The sequence below is a fragment of the Pinus tabuliformis genome, chromosome 5_2 (genome assembly GCF_031772625.1).
Source record: "Pinus tabuliformis cultivar Carrire ecotype Pingquan chromosome 5_2, CPIR1, whole genome shotgun sequence".
NCBI lineage: Eukaryota > Viridiplantae > Streptophyta > Pinopsida > Pinales > Pinaceae > Pinus > Pinus tabuliformis.
Window position 1 is genome coordinate 721,893,604 of NC_142306.1, and position 21,812 is coordinate 721,915,415.

Consider the following 21,812-nt stretch of genomic DNA (forward strand, 5'->3'; position numbering starts at 1 on the left):
TGCGTGGGTTCAAGTCTCCGGAGACATGCCCGTGGGTGCAGAGCAGTGGGTTTCCCTCTGTGCAACTATTGAGGGTGAGGACAATTTCAGTTGCGCCTCACCATTGTCCTATCTGTTTGGGTGCCATAACTATTGGCCTCTTGGCTGCTGGGGGGCTCATTCCCAGGGATTCATGGAACAAATGTTGAGCTAAACCTGCCATACTAAACTGCCTGCATCCAATCAAACAACACCCAATACAATACAAATCATAAGGGAACACAACCATTAATACATAAGAAAAAAATACAGTTTTCTTTATAGTGATTTCTCTTCTTTATTGTTCTTTCTTCGCTAACTCACCGTCCGGTTCATTGGCATTATTAACAACCCATCATCTAACGCAATAAAACTATTTAAATGATGACGGATTCCTTGGATGGCTGAGATTCATGATGCTGATATAACCAAGCAGGTGGAGGAATGAAGCTAGTAGGCAGCCCCTTTGCTTTGGATAGTTATGGAAAACGACCTAGATCTCTCTCTCTATGCATTCAATGTAGGTGAAATGTTCTTGATGCCTGCCGTTGTAAGGTATCCCCACATTTAATGAAAATGAGCGTGTGTGCGTTTATTTCAGTCCAATTTGTCAACAATTTCCATTGGCTGACACACTGGCAACAGGTGAGGACCACACACAGGTTGGAGCAAGTCATTCTGTTAGCTGATCTGCTTATATAACGAGGGATGCTTCACTGTTACTGTGACACAGAATATCACTCTGTAGAACTGGACAAATACCCTTGAAGTGCTCTCGATGTGAATCTTGGTTCATCTGCATATGATGGTCAGGCAAACCAATTATTCATATAAAATATGTGTCATAGCCAATTGTTCTGTTCATTTTCTCTTTTATAATGGACATGGACACGGTATTCTGAAGAACAATAAAAGAAATAGGCAAAAACATTCTAGGATCTGTGATTTAGGCATAATACAACAAAAAGGGAGCATAATCTAATCATAAGATTATTTTTTTACAAAATTAGTTGCTGTTTCTGCAATCTATGGTGAAGATCACACCTGGCAAGATTAACCAGTAAATTCACTAGCAGATCTGGAAAGTCCGCTCTCAATAAATTGGTCCAAACAATGTCCTAGTAAGGCATATTGTATTGAGCTGCAATGATTGCAGACCATGCCCGCCTTGGTCTTTGGCAAGGGATTGGCAACAAAGAATGTCAGCCCAAGCCTTTGGAATTCTAAATAACTTGCCTTCTTCCTTGCTGTTTCAACCAGCCTATTCAAAAAGGTGGAATAAACTGAAGCCTTTTTTCTGCAAAGCTCACAAGCTGTTTCAAATAAAGCAAAATAACTGGTATAGGTGCCATGTTTCTGTAAGGTTATCCAACATAACGTTACACAACTGGTAACAAAAGTTTTGACGAAAATTTTCCTAGTAGAGATCCCAAGCACTACTGTGCACCATTCAATGATCCTTATGCCCTTAAATATATATTAGAGGTGATTGCTTTCTCTAGATTTGAAATAAGGTACAGGTATTATTTTGATCACCCTAGCTTCGTACTGGTTTCCACACATCTACCATTGTGCACTTCGCCAATTTAGTCATACACTTGTTTTACATGCATTGCTCATGTGTCCAGTCGGCATTCGTATTGCCCATGTCTTCACTAGCAACTTTTCTTCACTTTATCTCTTTATATCATATGCATGTTTCCTGCTTTTCAAATCCATCACTTCATTTTTCAACGATTTTCAATTACCTTTTTCCCACGACCTATTTACAGTTATTTCATGTTTTTTTCCAATTTCCCATCTCGTGGGTTTCCCCATCAATGGACCTTTGTTTTCACTTGTAACCATTTTATAGTCAAATATTTTGCAGACTATTTGTTAAAATTCATCAAATCAGCCTCTCGAAAACACTGGAACCAATTGCACTCCTCTTTTCTGCAATGCTCACAATCTGTTTCAAACGAGACAAAATAAATGACATAGGTACCATGTTTCTACAAGGCAATTCAACTTAATGTTACTCAATTGGGTAAAGAAGTTCTGTTGAAAAACTCCCAGTAGAGATTCCAATCACTGCGGTGCACCATTAAATGGTCCTTGTGATCTTAAATATATACAAGAGGCGATTGTTTTCTCTAGATTTGAAATAAGGTGCAGGTATTGTTTTGATTCACCTTTCATTCCCACTGCTTTCCAACCCCTTTCCAATTGTGCACTACAACTAATTTAGTCATCCAATTGGAATTTTACATGCATTGCCCATGTGTTTAGTTGGCATTTGTATTGTCTGTCTCTTCATTGGCAACCTACCTTCACCTCATCTCGCTATCTCTACTCGTGTTGGGTTGTGTTATATTCTTTCTACGACTAGCTCCCCTAGTTAAACTGGGGGGTTAGAAGCGGGGTAGAGCCCCCCCTTTTGTTGCGTCAACTGCGTAGCGGGTTTGAGGGGCGTGGTTAGTCTCCCTCTACAGGGTCTGGGATAGCGACTCAGATTTTTTTTTTTTTTGGACCCTATATTAGGTGGGTGGACCTATCTATGGTTTTGTGCATAGTTTTTGCACATGGTTTTGGGCTCGATGGTTTTTGGTCTACAATATTTGATGCTTCAACATGTATATATATGTATTATAACATTGAAATGAACATAATGAAAAATCAATTTGGTAGTCTTGATTTTGAGATCTAGGGGAAAATATCAGTATATTTGTTTTATGTGTTATTCTTTTGCTATTGTTTATTTTCTGTGTTTTAGAATTCGTATGCAGGTAATTTCTGTATGGAGTTAAAACCTACATTTGGTATCAGTGCTGTTTTGGCTTCAAGGGGACACTTTTGTTGCTGAGGGGTTTCGCTTGGGCCTGTGGTAGACCCTGTTCAGTGGGAGATCTGCGGATCAATTCTGTTAGTGAAAGAAGATGGTGAGCAGTGGAAAGATAGAGGTCAGAGTTTTGAGTTATGGAAACTCAAGATGGAGGGTCTGTTGGTAGATAAAGATCAGTGGATCGCAGTAGATCTGGGTACTAAACCAACGAGAGTGTTTGATAAAGAATGGAAGAAGTTGGATCGGAAGGCAAAGAGCACAATACGATTGTGTGTTTTAGATTCAATATTGCTGAATGTATCAGGGGAAGCTACGACTAAGGCTTTGTGGGACAAGTTAGGGACTTTGTACCAATCTAAGTCTCTGATGAATAAACTGTTCCTACGGAAAAAGATGTATAACCTGAGGATGAAAGATGGAGATTCAGTGACAGAGTATCTAAATGCATTTAATATTGTGGTAAGTCAATTATTATTTGTTGATATTAAAATTTTAGATAAAAATAAATGCATCAGTTTGTTGTGTTCTCTACCAAATTCGTGGGATAGTCTGGTTATTGCAATAGGTAGCAATGCAACTGCATTGCATTTTGATGAAATAGTTTCATCCTTACTGACGGAGGAGATGAGATGGAAAAATATGGAGAACCAGAATGATGATGCCTTGTTTGTACGAGGAAAGTCCCAGACCTGAAACAAAAATAAGTCATCAAGTTGGAGATCTAAATTTAGAGGGAGATTTAAATCTCCAGAAAAACTTGTAAATGTGTGTTGGAAATGCGGAAAGGAAGGGCACTACAAAAGGGATTGTAAATCTAAAGCTCTTGTCAAAGGAAAGGGATCTGATGATGCGCCTTCTGCAGAAGCGAAAACCACCTCAGATGAAGGTGGGGATGTGTACTTGGCTTCTTCAAGTACACATGTAGATCATGAGGCATGGTTGATTGATTCAGATGCATCCTTTCACTTCACTCCCCATAGAGAGTGGTTCTGTGAGTATGAGAAATATGATGGTGGTGATGTCTTCTTGGGGGATGAAATGAAGGCTAAAATCGTTGGTAGTGGAAAAGTTAAGTTGAATTCGCAAGGTGGAAGGATTAGAACACTTCCGGGTGTTTTGCATATTCTTGCATTGGCCAGAAATTTTATTTCTGTAAGTAAGCTGGATGATGCAGGTGTAAAAACAGTGTTCGAGAAGGATACCTGCAAGATGGTTCGGGGAGCACTGGTATTGATGCGGGGACTTCAGATTGGAACTCTGTACAAGCTGCAAGGTAGCATTGTTGTTGATGGGTGCAACAGTTTTATGGTTCCTGAAAGTGGGGCAGAAAATCTAGTGGTCTCTGGAGAAAGACCATGCTATGGCATCAAAGGCTTGGACATATTGAAAATAATGGCCTTCAAATGTTTTATGGTAAAGGTATGGTAGAAGGTGTTATCTCAAAATCAGACCCTGATAGGCTGCTGGTCAGGTTGACTCTAAGTAACTAATTCAAACCAACTTTTGGCTGAGGCTTAGCCTCCTCAACCTCAGAGGGCTCTCTCAAAGGTTAATGATTTTGATAAAGATTTAGATGGCTAACTCTTATAGAACAAATGTGACAAATATGAATGCTGGAAACACATTAAACAACTATCCATTGGGCTTATGGAGTCAACAACACCTCAATATAATAGTGAACTCAACCGTACATAGAAGTCAGGACACTCAGCATTTAGACATTCAGAACATAACTCATATGGGACCACAGTTTATAAATGCATACAGGAAATCAGAGCACATTCAGTGAATTCTGAGTGATTATACATCTATACCACTGTAAAAATTATGGAAATGACAAGATCATACATTCTGAACATAAGAAATCCCTCATGAATCCTGAGAAGTAAAGTCAAAATTATATTACTGACAATGAGTCTTTACATAAACCAAATACCAGCTGTATCATAAAATTTTCCAGCCCTTATTACCTTTCATTTTCTTCTATATATAGCCTTTTTCTACTTGACTGAGATTCCTCCTCAAGCATGAGGGGAGGTCGAAGTCTACTTCTAATGACACCTATTAACCCTTTAACTAACTAATAAATACAACTGACTACTAATTGACAGCTTTAGAAACCTAAAACAATTAGGATTCTAATTCTACATCATGCTGAACATAGCATTTATTACAATCAAGATTTATTCCCTGACAAGTGGTCTCTTTTAGTTTGGCTGTGATAGGTGTCTGTAGCTGCTTGCTGGCCTTTAATATCGTATCCTTTTACCTCTGTTGAGAAACAGGAAACTGCCCCGTTACTATGCTTTTGGTTTCCTTAAAATTATTCGGAAGTAATTAGCCACGTTGATTTTCTTGAATGAGTAATGAGTGCCACGTCCTTGGTGTGTTGTAAGCCTTTCCCATGTACCTGTGTGATGACAAAACCTTTTAAAAAGATTTGTTGCTTTGTCAATCATAATTGATCAACTCAATTGTAATATGCAGCTACAGCAGTTTCGTAGCGCGCTACGAAACTGCTGTGTAATTTCAAAAGCACAGTCTTCCTTTCATAGCTAGATGATCGCCACTGTTTATGGCTTAAGACTGCTCTTCTCTAATTACAAAATTTGGATGTTTGACCTCATTACAGCTGGCATTTCCATAATGCAAAAACAACAACCATCTTATTCAAGCTTACTCTGTCCAAATCACTAAGAATCTCGTCACACTGGATAATGTGACGCATAAAGTTATCAGCGTATAGCTTTGAAGACTTTGATTCAACAATATGAACAATATCCTCATCAATATAAAAATCAACATCCGCATTTGATATAATTCTTCCATCATGATCAATTGCATGAGTCTTATGCTTGTATGTCATAAGAGTTGTCCTTAAGGTAGACTCATCAACGTCCATAAAATTCGCGAGCTTTTCCATTGAGATGGATGTATACAACTTCAAGAAGCTCCGTAGACCTGACAAAAGCTGTTGTTGTCTTACTTCTGATAAGAACAGCTTCAATTGAAGCCTATATGCATCCTGGTTATAATTTACAAGAGCTTCATCATAGTTTGGTACTGAAGGAGTAATAAATTTAGGACAGGCATATGAAAAAAAAAAAATATGGTCATACACAGCCTCATCACTTCTCTGCATTCTTGCCATCTTCTCTCCATACTTCTCAGTCCACTGAATCTTCAACAACGATCTGCACAAGGTTCTTCTCTAACTTGTCTGCAGCTTCTAATACATGAACACTTTCAGGTGTCAGTGTTATGACACCTGACAAGAACTGCTTCAAATCCCGGCAGACCCTGATCAATGACACATAACGACCTAAAACACAGCGGATTCTGATAAGTATGACAGCTGGGTGAGATTTGCTATGGATCAGCACAAAATCACCTAGACCGGGTTTCTGCGCTATGAAATCACATGAAACATGTTGTGCTGCGAAAACACCTAAAACTGACTTATGCGCTACGAAATCACCTAAGGAGCTTTGTAGCACATAATAACTTTTGAACAAAACTGACACATGGAAATTGTGTGAATTATGAGACTAGTGGTGAATGAGGATGCACAGTGGACTCCTAAGACTCAGACTCTAAGGCAAACAAAAACTCAAACCTAGACTAGCACCGAATTTTTTACCATCAAACTAATGTGAGCGGTTTTGAAATTAGAATTCTTAAGTGATAACAGTGGCTCCACTTGGGATAGTGTGCTCCTGTAGTACACTAAGAACTCACAGGTCCAGTGCCTAATCCATTTATGACAAACAGAAATTTGCTTGACAAGCATCCCCTTCAAGATTCTGGGGGCTTCACCTCAGGCTTGAGCTTGATGATCACCGTAGGAGAGAGAAGTCTATATCTACTAAAAAAACAAAAATGCTCAGTCAACCATGAGCTTATTTGCATTTTCCTACCTACCTACCCTATCAATTCAAACTTCTTTCAGCTCAATCAATGTGAAATTTCCAATCTAGCCAATCATTTGTCTTATCTGATTTTTGAGTTTTTTGATTGCATCGGAGTTCAGAGCCACTATGATATTGCGATGACCACTGCCACTGAAATTGCCTCTGATCTTCATAGAAAAACTGAAACACTGGAAAGTAAAATTCTTCCATATATTTGGCTATAGGATCCCAGAATACATGATCAGCTTGATGATTCTTGTAACTTTCTGGTTGTGCAAACTGATCTTCAACAACAGTGTACACTTCCTCAATCATGAAAAAGAAAGGAACCAACACTCTCTCCTTGTGTTCTGCCATAGAAAGCTTCTGAAAATAACGATCATGATTATGAAGACTATATGCCTGAATTTGACCTTGTAAATCTTCAATGTCTTTCTCAATGTCCTCAACAACTTCATCCAAAAATTTCATCTTATCCTCTGCCTTACACTCAAATGATTTTAGATACGAGGACAAGGACAAAGAAAAACTTTCATTTGTATCTCCATTACTATGATCATTATTCCATTGTTTGAAACCTTGAACTGAAGGAGAATTTGCCACCACCTCTGATCTATCTATCCATTCCTCCAAAAACATAAACCAAAAGTCTTCAAATGACTTGATGGATTTGGCAGGAAAGCTTTCAATCCACCGTTTACATTTCCCTTGAAATGAATCATAGAACAACATAATGCAAACATCCTCATGTTTAACTCTAAGAAGCTCTGTAAAATCACAAAAATCTGATATATGCTTCAAAGTTAAACTCAAATCTTCTCCATTGAATTTTGGACCATTCCTTAGAAAATATGCATCCTTGGGAAAATGATTTGGGAAACCATGAATTCCTGAAAAATTTATGCATGCATACCTTGAAATAAGAATGGTAGCATCTGGGTCCTTCATAACTCAAGTGGAATCACCATGAATCTATGAATTTCGAATTCTTCAACAATGGAGTTGCCAAGGTAGATTTGCAGCCTCGAAAACCTTCTGAGCCCCTGCTACCTTCAGAAGTTCAGCTTCATGATTTCGGGAATGAATAATCTTCAGGATCCCGGCAGACGCACCAAAATGTTATCTCAAAATCAGACCCTGATAGGCTGCTGGTCAGGTTGACTCTAAGTAACTATTTCAAACCAACTTTTGGCTGAGGCTTAGCCTCCTCAACCCGAGAGGGCTCTCTCAAAGGTTAATGATTTTGATAAAGATTTAGATGGCTAACTCTTATAGAACAAATGTGACAAATATGAATGCTGGAAACACATTAAACAACTATCCATTGGGCTTATGGGGTCAACAACACCTCAATATAATAGTGAACTCAACCTTACATAGAAGTCAGGGCACTCAGCATTTAGACATTCAGAACATAACTCATATGGGATCACAGTTTATAAATGCATACAGGAAATCAGAGCACATTCAGTGAATTCTGAGTGATTATACATCTATACCACTGTAAAAATTATGGAAAGGACAAGATCATACATTCTGAACATAAGAAATCCCTCATGAATCCTGAGAAGTAAAGTCAAAATTATATTACTGACAATGAGTCTTTACATAAACCAAATACCAGCTGTATCATAAAATTTTCCAGCCCTTATTACCTTTCATTTTCTTCTATATATAGCCTTTTTCTACCTGACTGAGATTCCTCCTCAAGCATGAGGGGAAGTCGAAGTCTACTTCTAATGACACCTATTAACCCTTTAACTAACTAATAAATACAACTGACTACTAATTGACAGCTTTAGAAACCTAAAACAATTAGGATTCTAATTCTACATCATGCTGAACATAGCATTTATTACAATCAAGATTTATTCCCTGATAAGTGGTCTCTTTTAGTTTCGCTGTGATAGGTGTCTGTAGCTGCTTGCTGGCCTTTAATGTCATATCCTTTTACCTCTGCTGAGAAACATGAAACTGCCCCGGTACTATGCTTTTGGTTTCCTTAAAATTACTCGGAAGTAATTAGCCACGTTGATTTTCTTGAATGAGTAATGAGTGCCACGTCCTTGGTGTGTTGTAAGCCTTTCCCATGTACCTGTGTGATGACAAAACCTTTTAAAAAGATTTGCTGCTTTGTCAATCATAATTGATCAACTCAATTGTAATATGCAGCTACAGCAGTTTCGTAGCGCGCTACGAAACTGCTGTGTAATTTCAAAAGCACAGTCTTCCTTTCATAGCTAGATGATCGCCACTGTTTATGGCTTAAGACTGCTCTTCTCTAATTACAAAATTTGGATGTTTGACCTCATTACAGCTGGCATTTCCATAATGCAAAAACAACAACCATCTTATTCAAGCTTACTCTGTTCAAATCACTAATAATCTCTTCACACTTGATAATGTGACGCATAAAGTTATCAGCGTATAGCTTTGAAGACTTTGATTCAACAATATGAACAATATCCTCATCAATATAAAAATCAACATCCGCATTTGATATAATTTTTCCATCATGATCAATTTAATGAGTCTTATGCTTGTATGTCATAAGAGTTGTCCTTAAGGTAGACTCATCAACGTCCATAAAATTCGCGAGCTTTTCCATTGAGATGGATGTATACAACTTCAAGAAGCTCCGTAGACCTGACAAAAGCTGTTGTTGTCTTACTTTTGATAAGAACAGCTTCAACTGAAGCCTATATGCATCCTGGTTATAATTTACAAGAGCTTCATCATAGTTTGGTACTGAAGGAGTAATAAATTTAGGACAGGCATATGGAAAAAAAAAATTCGTCATACACAACCTCATCACTTCTCTGCATTTTTGCCATCTTCTCTCCATACTTCTCAGTCCACTGAATCTTCAACAACGATCTGCACAAGGTCCTTCTCTAACTTGTCTGCAGCTTCTAATACATGAACACTTTCAGGTGTCAATGCTATGACACCTGACAAGAACTGCTTCAAATCCCGGCAGACCCTGATCAAATGACACCTAACGACCTAAAACACAGCGGATTCTGATAAGTATGACAGCTGGGTGAGATTTGCTATGGATCAGCACAAAATCACCTAAACCGGGTTTCTGCGCTATGAAATCACATGAAACATTTTGTGCTGCGAAAACACCTAAAACTGACTTATGCGCTACGAAATCACCTAAGGAGCTTTGTAGCACATAATAACTTTTGAACAAAACTGACACATGGAAATTGTGTGAATTATGAGACCAGTGGTGAATGAGGATGCACAGTGGACTCCTAAGACTCAGACTCTAAGGCAAACAAAAACTCAAACCTAGACTAGCACCGAATTTTTTACCATCAAACTAATGTGAGCGATTTTGAAATTAGAATTCTTAAGTGATAACAGAAGGTATGACTAATAACTTTCTGGATCTTGATTTATGTGAAAATTGTGTATATGGGAAGCAAAATCAGGTGAGTTTCTCCTCTGGTAGTAAGAGGGCGAAACAGAGATTAGAGCTTTTGCACATTGATGTGTTTGGACCTGTGAAGGTTCCATCGATGGGTAAGTCTGTGTACTATGTATTATTTATAGATGATTTCCCAAGGAATACATGGATATATTTCCTTAGGAAGAGATCTGAAGTCTTTGACAGGGTTAAAGAATTTAAGGCTTTGGTGGAAAACTAGACACATAAGAAGATAAAGGCGCTGATGACAGATAATGGTGGAGAGTTTTGCAAGAAATAATTTGAAGAATTATGTAAGAAGTGTGGTATAACACGACAGAAGACTACTCCATACACACTTGAGAAAAATGAAGCTGCAGAAAGAATGAACAAGACGTTGAAGGAAAGAACAAGAAGCATGTTCAGTGGTGTTGGGTCAGGACATGAATTCTGGGCAGAGGCGGTGGAGACAACGTGTTATCCAGTCAACAAATCACCTCCATCAGCGTTGCAAGATAGGACTCGACAAGAGGTATGGACTGGTAAGAAACCCTCTCTTTCACATCTGAGGGCTTTTGGATGTGATGCATATGTACATGTTCCAAAGGAGAAAAAAACAAAATCTGAAAAGTGCATCTTTATTGGATGTAAGGATGGTTTATAGGGTTATAAACTTTGTAACCCAATAACAAGGAAGGTTGTGTACAATCGAGATGTGGTGTTCAGAGATGTGAAAGATGTTATTAAACATGAAGTCCAACCAAAAGAATTTGAGAAGATAGAGTTTGAGTTGGAGGAAGAATCAGACTCTACAGCAGAAGAGGAATCAAAAGATGAACATCCACAAATTTCGGTTGTGAGAAGATCAGTTCGAGAAAGAAGGCAACCAGAAAGGTATAGTCCATCTGCTTTCTGTTCAAATTTTGCTTTATCTATTACTAATGATGATCTCAGAACTGTGAAAGAAACAGTGGATTCAGAGGATGACAAACTCTAGAAAGAGGCCATGGTTGATGAAATGGCATCTTTGCACAAAAATGAGGCTTGGGATTTGGAGAAGCTGATTGGAAGGAAACCCATTGGCAGCAAATGGGTGTTCAAGAAGAAGACAAATGCAGAAGGAAAGATGGAGAAATACAAAGCTCGGTTGGTAGAAAAAGGTTATTCATAGGTGCCGAGAATTGATTTTGGTGATATTTTTTTTCCTGTTGCCAAGATAGCTTCTATTTGATTACTTTTATCTGTTGCTGTTGCTTTTGATTTTGAGGTAGAACAGATGGATGTGAAGACGACATTTCTTCACAGGGATCTGGAAGAGGAGATCTACATGAAACAACCTGAAGGCTTTATAGTGAAGGGTAAGAAAGAGCTGGTGTGCAAGTTAAAAAAGTCTTTGTATGGGTTAAAACAGTCACCAAGGATGTGGTATCAGAAATTTGATACATTTATACAGGGACTTGGCTTCACCAGAAGCAAAGCAGATCACTATGTGTTTTAAATTAATTGGCAACCATGTTATTTATCTGGTTTTGTTTGTGAATGATATGTTGTTGGTTGGAAATGATAAAGAAATTATCCAGGATTTAAAGACCCAATTGTCCTCCAAATTCGACATGAAAGATCTTGGTGCTGCAAACTATATTCTGGGCATGGAAATTAAAAGAAATCGGGCAAAGAGGAAGCTTTGGTTAAACCAGAGAAATTATGTCGAGACAATACTGCAGAGGTTTAATATGTAGGATAGTAAACCGATGAAGGTTCCTATTCATGTAGGTGAAGTTATCTGCTGAACAGTGTCACAAGACACAAGAAGAGGAAGAGGACATGTCCTGTGTTCCATATGCAAGTGCAGTTGGTAACCTGATGTATGCGATGGTCTGTACTAGACCAGACATTGCACATGCAGTGGGAATATTGAGCAGGTTTATGTCAAAATCAGGGAAGGAGCATTGGACAACAATGAAGCAGGTTTTCAGGTATTTGCGTGGCACTAGTGATCATGGTTTGTGCTACCAAGGAAGGCTAGGATTGGACAGAGTGTTGGATATTTGTGACTTTGTTGATGTAGTCTGGGCTGGAGATCTAGATCAGAAAAGATCTACAAGTGGGTATGTGTTCAACCTATTTGGAGGTGCAGTTAGTTGGATGAGTAAAAAACAATCCGTAGTGGCACTATCAACTACAGAGGCAGAATACATGGCAACCACTCATGCAAGGAACACAACAGTTTGGTTACAGAGATTGTGTTCAAGTATGGGGTTAGTACAAGGAGCTATAAAGATAGACTGTGACAACCAAAGTGCAATTTTCTTGGCAAAAGAACCCCGCTTATCATTCAAAGACAAATCACATTGATGTTTAGTATCACTTTTTGAGGGATATGATAGAAGACAAAAAGGTGGACACTTTGAAGAATATTGGAGATGCATTGACAAAATCTGTGAGCTTTGAGAAGTTCTCTTGGTGTAGAGAAACGATGGGCGTTGTCGGGTTGGATAAATGACTAAGCTTTCATGTGGAAAGAAAACAACAAGTGGGAGAATGTTGGGTTGTGTTATATTCTTTCCACGATTAGCTCCCCTAATTAAACTGGGAGGTTAAAGGTGGGGCAAAGCCCCCCTTTTTTTGCGCGACTGCACAGTGGGGGGGTCACAGGGGCTTTGAGGGGGGCGGTTAGCCCCTCTCTATGGGGTTCAGAGAAACTTTTTTTGGACCCTATATTAGGTGGATGGATCTACCTATAATTTTGTGCATGGTTTTTGCACATGGTTTTGGACGTGATGGTATTCGGTCCATGGTATAGGACGCTTCGGCATGTATATATATGCATTGTAACATTGAAAGCAACATAATGAAAAATCAATCTGGTAGTCCTGGTTTTGGGATTCAAGGGAAAATCTGTGTATATTTGTTTTATGTGTTATGCTTTCGTTATTGTTTATTTTTTGTGTTTTAGAATTCGTATGCAGGTAATTTCTGTACGGGGTTAAAACCTATATCATGTTTTCTCCTTTCCAATCACAACACTTCATTCTTCAACGACTTTTGAATTACGTTTTCTCCATATCCTAGCTAGCATTCCCTGCCACTTAGTTTAATTATTGAACTTTGAAATGTATGAACCTGCTCCCACATTTGAACCAAGGCAGAGTAACTACTCTAACTTAGTTTAGATATAGTTAAATTAGAGTAAAAACCAATAAAAACATACAACTTTATATTAATAAAAAATTACAATTAAAATAACAAGATAATTCATGATTGTATTATCTCTGGCTAAGCAGAGATAATAAGAACTCTATTTGTGGATAGTTTTTTTATAAACTTTAATATCATATTTGTTCATTTTAATCTATTATTTGTGTAGGGGATAAAATATATTGTATCATGAAGATACTTCTAAAACATCTTTTCATTAGCCAACGAAAGAAGCCATGGGCATGGTTAAACTATCAAGTTTTTGGGTAATGACATTATTTCCATGTAGAAAGGGGTAATTCACAAGTCATTAAAGTAAAACTTCATTTTAAGAGGATGTCAAAATATTTTATGTTTGGCAGAATCTCCATGGAATTTATAAAATCTATAAAAATATATTATTGATTTAAACTATTTTATATTTGAGATGATATTCATGGAATTTATAAACCTCCAAACCCTATAAAGAGATATTATTGATTTGAAGTAAATAAGTTTGTATAACATAACCAACTATGCATATAGAGAAAACTTTACATTATTGTCCAAATAAATAATTACAATTTATTGGGAAGCAAATCTATGGCAAAGACAAAGCATCCCTGCTTTTGCAAAAATTAGTAACATTCCGCACGGTTTTGCATCTAAGTTTAGCATCACGTTTTAATAGGTTATCAAATCTTACATAGTAACACAAAAACACAAAAAAATATGTTTGTGTGATTAGGAACGATCATTTGAGAGGGAATGAGAATAAAAGAAAAAGACAATAGCTTTGACGGAAATGATAATAAATTTATTAAAAACTAAATAATTTATTAGTTTCTTGTATTAGGATATACTTATTTTTGCTATAAGGATTTTTTTTTGGAATTTGGAAGAGCCTCTCGAGAATTTCTAATAGCTTTAGAAATAATGTGGAATTTCTAATAGTTTTAGAAATAGAAATCCTACATCACCCTCGATGACAATGTATGGTTCCATTATTATTGCCAAATCGACAAAGGTATTTTTATGGATGCGTTGTTGTATAAGAGCTCATGCTCTATAATGAATATAAATTAGTTTTTGTTTTCGAATTATTCATCAATATTATGCTTCATTATTAATGATTGGACTCTTATTAAGTTGCCAAGGAATATCGGAAAGGTGAGAAACGATCCAACTAATTGCCACTGACTCTAAGAGATCTAAAACTCCGGTAAACTAGAGTGATTTGGAGCAATTTAACTGTCCCCAAATCTTATGCTTATTACAAAAGTCCTCTTTAATTAGTGTGAAATAGATAAAATTTAAATCCCTATAAAATGATTGTGAAAACTTTGCATATGAATTTTGCTAATTTCAAACTGACCAAAATCATCAACTTTTTTGAAAAATCAATAAAAACATAAATTTTTTTGGATGGACCAAAATGGGACTTTTTTTAATGTGAGGTAATAGAAACATGAATAATCGCGCACCATAATCTTGTGGCACGAACAAAAGTAGTCGCTGTCACACAACTCATCATTATGAACGTAATCGAATTTAGATATGATTCATGAGCAATGATAGGATGACACGAGCGAAAGTCGCCGCCACTACAAGTCATCATGATTGGAAGTGAGGCAGAGTAGTACGTTTCTGCTTCTTTAAACACCATCATTCCTGACAAGCCTTATTTAACATGCTCTCAATCATAAATGCCCGCAGGGAACAAAGTTTGCAGCAGCTACACGATGACCGCTGAAACAATGACGACGGAATAAGTGTCAAACGGCTTGAACCAATCAAATTGTTAAAAAATAAAATAAAAATATTAAACAAAATAATTTTATTTCATATACAAAGTTAACTTTATAAATGGATTTTTAATTTTTAGTCAATTGAGATTCAATGTCACAAACAAACTCATTATGAATGCGTTATTACCCTGCCGCGGCAGGGAATAATAAGTGCTATCTTATTGCAAGAGTTGAAACTGCTTATTTTCTTTTATTATTTTTTGAAAATCCAACAATCTAAATAAATTTAAAATTAGTTATAATGTATATAACAAAATTTAAATATATGTAAAGATTTAGCTATTATTATAATTTCTATACAATTTAACGATTAATTTCACCATTAAAAAACATATGCTAACCTTTCAAAAAGTTTTCAAGTAATGATGCTATGATTCCACCTGTTAGCGTCACTTGCCAAAAATAGGAACGGTGTCAGCGTCGAGCGCGGATTATGGAACGTGGGAGTGGGAAAAGCAACAACGTGGTAGAGTAGTAGGTGCCTACTTCTAGGTGTGTAGTTTACAATCCATGTTCCCATGTTGTTTACAATCCTGTCTGAAGTGGGCATAACTCGAATTGGCTCTCGCTGATGAGAGCAGTCCAGGTTTGTGCTGTTCATCATGGCAGGCGCAATTCTGAGATCAATGCGGATGGAAATAACAAAGGAACAATAGCCAAGGCTGTATCTAGTCTTGTTGGGAGAGGGAGGGAGACTGGGTTCTCAAAGAGGAGTTCAGGGCTGGAATCAATCCTCAGGAGAATATGGATGCCTCAAGGCTGGAGCCTAGAGTTAGAGGAGAGGAATGGATAAGAGGAGTTCAGGGCTGGAATCAATCCTAAGGAGAAAGTGAGATTCCCAATTGAGCTATTCCTGCGTTGTCAATAAATTATCTATTTTCTTATTCATTTTGAAAAGCATTTCACAAGCTTGCAGAGGTAATCAGAATTTAATGACTGCGTGTTTGGCTTTGGCCAATTAGCGAGGCAAGACTGGAAGCATATCCCCATCTATTGTTATCTGCTCAAACCAAGAACTATGATACTGCCAAATTCTTGTTTGGTCAAAACAAGAACTAAGGTACTGTCAATTTCTATGACAGATGGTATCACTTTAGAAAGAAAACTAAACTGGATATGGATCTTATAGGTTATCTGGATAAAATTTAAATCCCAATATGTTATAGCCCTGCTCTTAAGGTTTTGCGTGCGCTGGTGGGCGCCTTGTTTGTATTCAAACTTTAAATCCGAATATGTTGTAGTCATGCTCTTAAGGTTTTGCTTGTGTTGGTGGGCGCTCTGTACTGACATGTAATATAACATGTATTATTACTGAAATTCCCTGCTCGATGAATTTATTGTTGAAATTCCCTGCTCGAATCTATTAACCGGATTTGTTTGCATGTATTTACTTACCATTTACTTATTCAGGAGAAGCTTGAATTATAAATTAGAATTCCTGCAAATGTAATCGTATTTTTTCAATGTCTTGCAGAAACAAATTACTATCAATGACTTGTGCCTTTACATGCAATCCTGAAATGAAATGCAAATACGCAGGATAGCACAAGCGGAAGTCGTCGCCACTACAGGTCATCATGATGTGAAGTGAGGCAAAGCAGTATGTTTCTACTTCTTTAAACACCATCATTCCTGACAAGCCTCATTTAACATGCTCTCTATCATAAATGCCCGCGGGAAACAAAGTCTGCAGCAGCTGCACGATGACGGCTCAAACAATGATGGCGGAATCAGAGTCAAGTGATTTGAACTAATAAAATTGTTAAAAAAATAAAATAAAAATATTAAAAAAATTTAATTTTATTTCACTTACAAAGTTAACTTTATAAATGGCTTTTTATTTTTTAATTAATTGAGATTTAAAGTCACAATAAAACACATTCTGAATGCGTTATTACCTTGCTGCGACAGGGAATAATAATAAAAATAAAAATTCTGAATGCTTTATTACCTTGTTGCGACAGGGAATAATAATAAAAATAAAAATAAAATCTTCCATGCGCATTCCTAATACTGAAATATTCTGACGTGTGGATTTGTACATCGAAAACAAACATAGACTTGTGAAATCTTCCGGTTAACATTAAAGTAATCAAATTTCTTTATCCACTAAGGTTTAGTGAAACCCATGGGTTAAGATTTGAAAGAATGGACTAGACTATTCTTTTTATTTTTCTTCACTTCTCTTGATGATGGAATGCTTATGTATGGTTATAAACGTAAATAATAATCTCCTACCGAACAAAATTTGAAGGTTGTAAATGTAAGCAATAATCTCCTACTAATGGGAAATTTGAAAACCGCGAAAACCGATAATGTAAATCCCTCCTACTAATGGGAAATTTGAAAACCGCGAAAACCGATAATGTAAATCCGTCACAATGATTGAATAAATAATCTATTTATTGTTACTCTAGTCAAAAGATGGAATAAATAAATAGATTATTGTTACTCTTGTCAAAAGATGGAATAAATAAATAGATTATTGTGTTATCTAGTTCATTGTGAGTTAAAAACCAATGACCTCGTGTTAATTAGTTGGTTGTGAGTTAAAAACTAGCGTAGCCACCAAAGGTGGGCTCTCAAATGTGAATACCAAGCCATTGTCCTTTTATGTTTGTGTTTTTTTTGGTTTTAATGATTTCTTTTATTTTATTTCAAATTTAAGTATTTTAATTTCAATTCAAAGTTTAAGTATTTTAAAATTTAAGTTAATTATTTAAAAATAGGAATTTTGTTATTTCATAATTTGTATCATAATTTCTTTCTAATTTATATCGACAAAGGTATTCAATGGATGCGTTGTTGTATAAGAGCTTATACTCTATAATTCATATAAATTAGTTTTTGTTTTCGAATTATTCATCAATATTATGCTTCATTATTAATGATTGGAGTCTTATTAAGTGTAGGTTTTAACCCCGTACAGAAATTACCTGCATACGAATTCTAAAATACAGAAAATAAACAATGTGAGCGCATAACACATAAAACACATATACACAGAGATTTTCTCCTGGATCCCAAAATCGGGACTACCAGCTTGATTTTTCATTATGTTCCTTTCAATGTTACAATACATATTTATACATGTCGAAACATTCAATACCATGAACCGAAAACTATCACGTCCAAAACCATGGAGCGAAAACCATCATGTCCAAAATCATGTGCGAAAATCATGCACAAAACCATAGGTAGGTCCGCCCAACCTAAAATAGGGTCCAAAACCAAAATTTTCCAGGGCGCTATCTTGGACCCCATAGAGTGGGGTTACTTGCACCCCTCAAACCCCCTGTGACTCCCCCCGCTACGCAATCGGCGCAACGAAAAGGGGGGGGGGGGTGCGGGTTCCGCCCCCCTTATAACCCCTCGGTTAACTACGTGGGCTAGTCGTGGAAAGAATATAACACAACCCAACATTAAGCTGCCAAGGAATATCTGAAAGGTAAGAAACGATCGAACTAAATACCCACTGCCTCTAAGAGATCTAAAACTCCGGTAAACTAGAATGATTTGGAGCAATTTAACTGTCCCCAAATCCTATGCTCATTACAAAAGTCCTCTTTAATTTCACACCCTATGCTCATTACAAAAGTCCTCTTTAATTAGTGTGAAATAGATAAAATTTAAATCCCCATAAAATTGATTGTGAAAACTTTGCATATGAATTTTGCTAATTTCAAACTCACCAAAATCATCAACTTTTTTGAAAAATCAATAAAACATAATTTTTTCTGGTCGGACCAAAATGGGACCTTTTTCTAATGTGAGGTAATAGAAACATGAACAATCGCGCACCATAATCTTGTGGCACGACAAAAAGTAGCCGCTGACACACAACTCATCGTTATGAATGTAATCGAATTTATATATGATTCATGAGCAACAACAAGATGACACGAGTGGAAGTCGTCACACTACAAGTCATTATGATGCAAATTGAGGCAGAGCAATACATTTATGCTTCTTTAAACACCATCATTCCCGACAAGCCTTATTTAACATGCTCTCGATCATAAATGCCCGTGAGGAACAAAGTTTGTAGCAGCTGCACGATGATGGCTGAAACAATGATGGAGGAATAAGAGTCAAGCGGCTTGAACCAATCAAATTGTTAAAAAATAAAATAAAAATATAAAAAGAATATTTTTATTTCACTTACAAAGTTAACTTTATAAATGGATTTTTAATTTTTAGTCAATTGAGATTTAATGTCACAATCAAATGCATTCTGAATGCATTATTACCGTGCTGTGACAGGGAATAATAAGTGCTATCTTATTGCAAGAGTCAAAACTACTTATTTTTTTATTATTTTTTGAAAATCCAACAATCTAAATAAATTTAAAATTAATTATAATGTATATAACAAAATTTAAATATATGTAAAAATTTAATTATTATTATAATTTCTATACGATTTAACGATTAATTTCACCATAAAAACATAAGCTACCCTTTCAAAGTTTTCAAGTAATGATGCTATGATTCCACCTGTCAGCGTCACTTGCCAAAAATAACAACGGTGTCAGCGTTGAGCGCGGATTATGGAACGTGGGAGTGGGAAAAGCAGTGATGTGGTAGAGTAGTAGGTGTCTACTTCTAGGTGTGTAGTTTACAATCCATGTTCCCATGTTGTTTACAATCCTGTTTGCAGTGGGCATAAGCTGAATTGGCTCTAGCTGATGAGAATATGCATATCATTATTATTTATTATTTAAATATAAAGATTTATTAATTTTTATGTTAATTTAGTTTATATATTTATATATTAATATAGATATATTTTAAAATTTTGAATACTTTTTATAAAATAAAAGATAATTTAATCAAAAATATTTTTTAATATTTTCAAACTTAATAAAAAAATTTATAATTTTATCAAAATTCAATCATAAAAATTATCTAATATTTTAAATATATTTAAAACCTTTTTCAAAGTATCAAAATTATATATAGTTTAAATAATTCTATAATCACTCCGTAAACTCTATTATCCTCGCCTTCTAAACTTTACAAATATTTCGAACAATCATTCTAACTCTTATATCCGAGCACTTGATTGCAACCCTATCAGCGAAACGGGCCCATTACTATTTATATGAGTAGAATGAAATTTCTTTTGAACATTGTTCACGTAAGCCCCTTTTTATATGGGCATACATTTTGGGAGGCTGATACTCATCGAATTGAGTGTTTACTTTATATTTTTTTGTCATATATATATATTAAAGTTTTAGTCGTTATAAGTTAATAACTAGCAATTGTCCCAAAAGGTACAAAGAAAGGCCGATAGGATTATTAAAAGGAAGAAATCTCTATAGATAGGCAAGCATATATAAAGCTCACTAGTGACGAAGGCAATAACCACGATGACTATCCCGTACCAGTAGATTTGATATTAAAAGAACAAAACCAAAACCAAACCATTCATATTTAAATAAAAAGTGAATTACAGCGTTTTACATGGTAATTGAGAAGTGGCGAAATTTGTGATTTGCAAATATTAAAACAAATCACTTACAATCTTCCAAAGTTACCATGCAAAAGCATTAGTTGTAGAACGAAAACCCACACATGGAAATGCACTTCACAATCGACTAACTTAAACAAAACAAAAGTAACATTTGTCATTCTCTATTGTTGTTATGCACAAAAGTGGTTTTGAGGGGAATATCAAAGGAAGAAGGCTAAACACTATGTTTTTATCCTTTTCCAGTTTGCCATCAGCCAAATCGAGCCAGTCAATCTTTGTCAAAATTGCAAGTTTGAATCAATAAAATTGTTCGTTTTAATGCAGAAATGGATTTGGCACCCTTTAACACTTCTACTGCAAACAAATTGTAAAAATTTAACACTTCTACTGCAAACATATTGTAAAAATTAACATCTGATATGTGCAATTCCATCAAAACCAAAACGATTCTTGCTGGATTTTGGGATAAAAATACTGGTTTCCCTTATTGCTACTTTAAGCAGCCAGAAAAGGACCATTTCATAGCACATTTAGACTAGAGCATAGTAAAGTCAAAAGATTTCACTAAAGACAGAAATTTAGAAATGGTGCATAATCTAGATTCCTAAGGTGATCGATATCTCAGATGATAAAATGAGAAATATATTTTACTTTTCAGTCCATCAATATATGTTAATTTTCTTCCAATATCTCCTAAAATGGCAAATGAAATGCTACCAAAGTGGAGTTGGCTTTTATGCCCCAAGCAAAGCCACTCCAACTCTAAACAAAGGGCAACAGGTACTACTGTTTCTCAAGCCATGAAGTGTCAGACATTCTGAATGGATTGACAGAGTATCATGTTATTGGAAGTGGACATGCTGGCAAAGTCTACAAGGTGGCACTGGAAAATGGTAATATTGTTGCTGTGAAAAGGATCTGGAATAACGAGAACCCACGATCTGTCCAAGAAAAGAGATTTCAAGCAGAGATAGAGCTTCTAGGAAAGATTAGGCATACCAACGTTGTAAAGCTGCTTTGCTGCATCTCTGGTTCGGATTCTAAGTTGTCAGGCAAGAAATTGATTGTGGTGGACAGGTAAAAAAGAATAAACAGAGGGTTTTTATTTCCCTTTTTGAGGCTAGATCTTCAAGGTAGAGATGTTCAGTGTTGGGCTTCTCATGTCCATCATGTCCAT

The 21,812-nt window shown here is 36.2% G+C and overlaps 1 pseudogene; it reads right to left on the bottom strand.

Annotated features, from left to right (window-relative positions):
• Window positions 1-5,468: 5,468 nt before the first annotated feature.
• Window positions 5,469-5,993, bottom strand: LOC149161222 (uncharacterized; annotated as a pseudogene).
• Window positions 5,994-21,812: the final 15,819 nt, after the last annotated feature.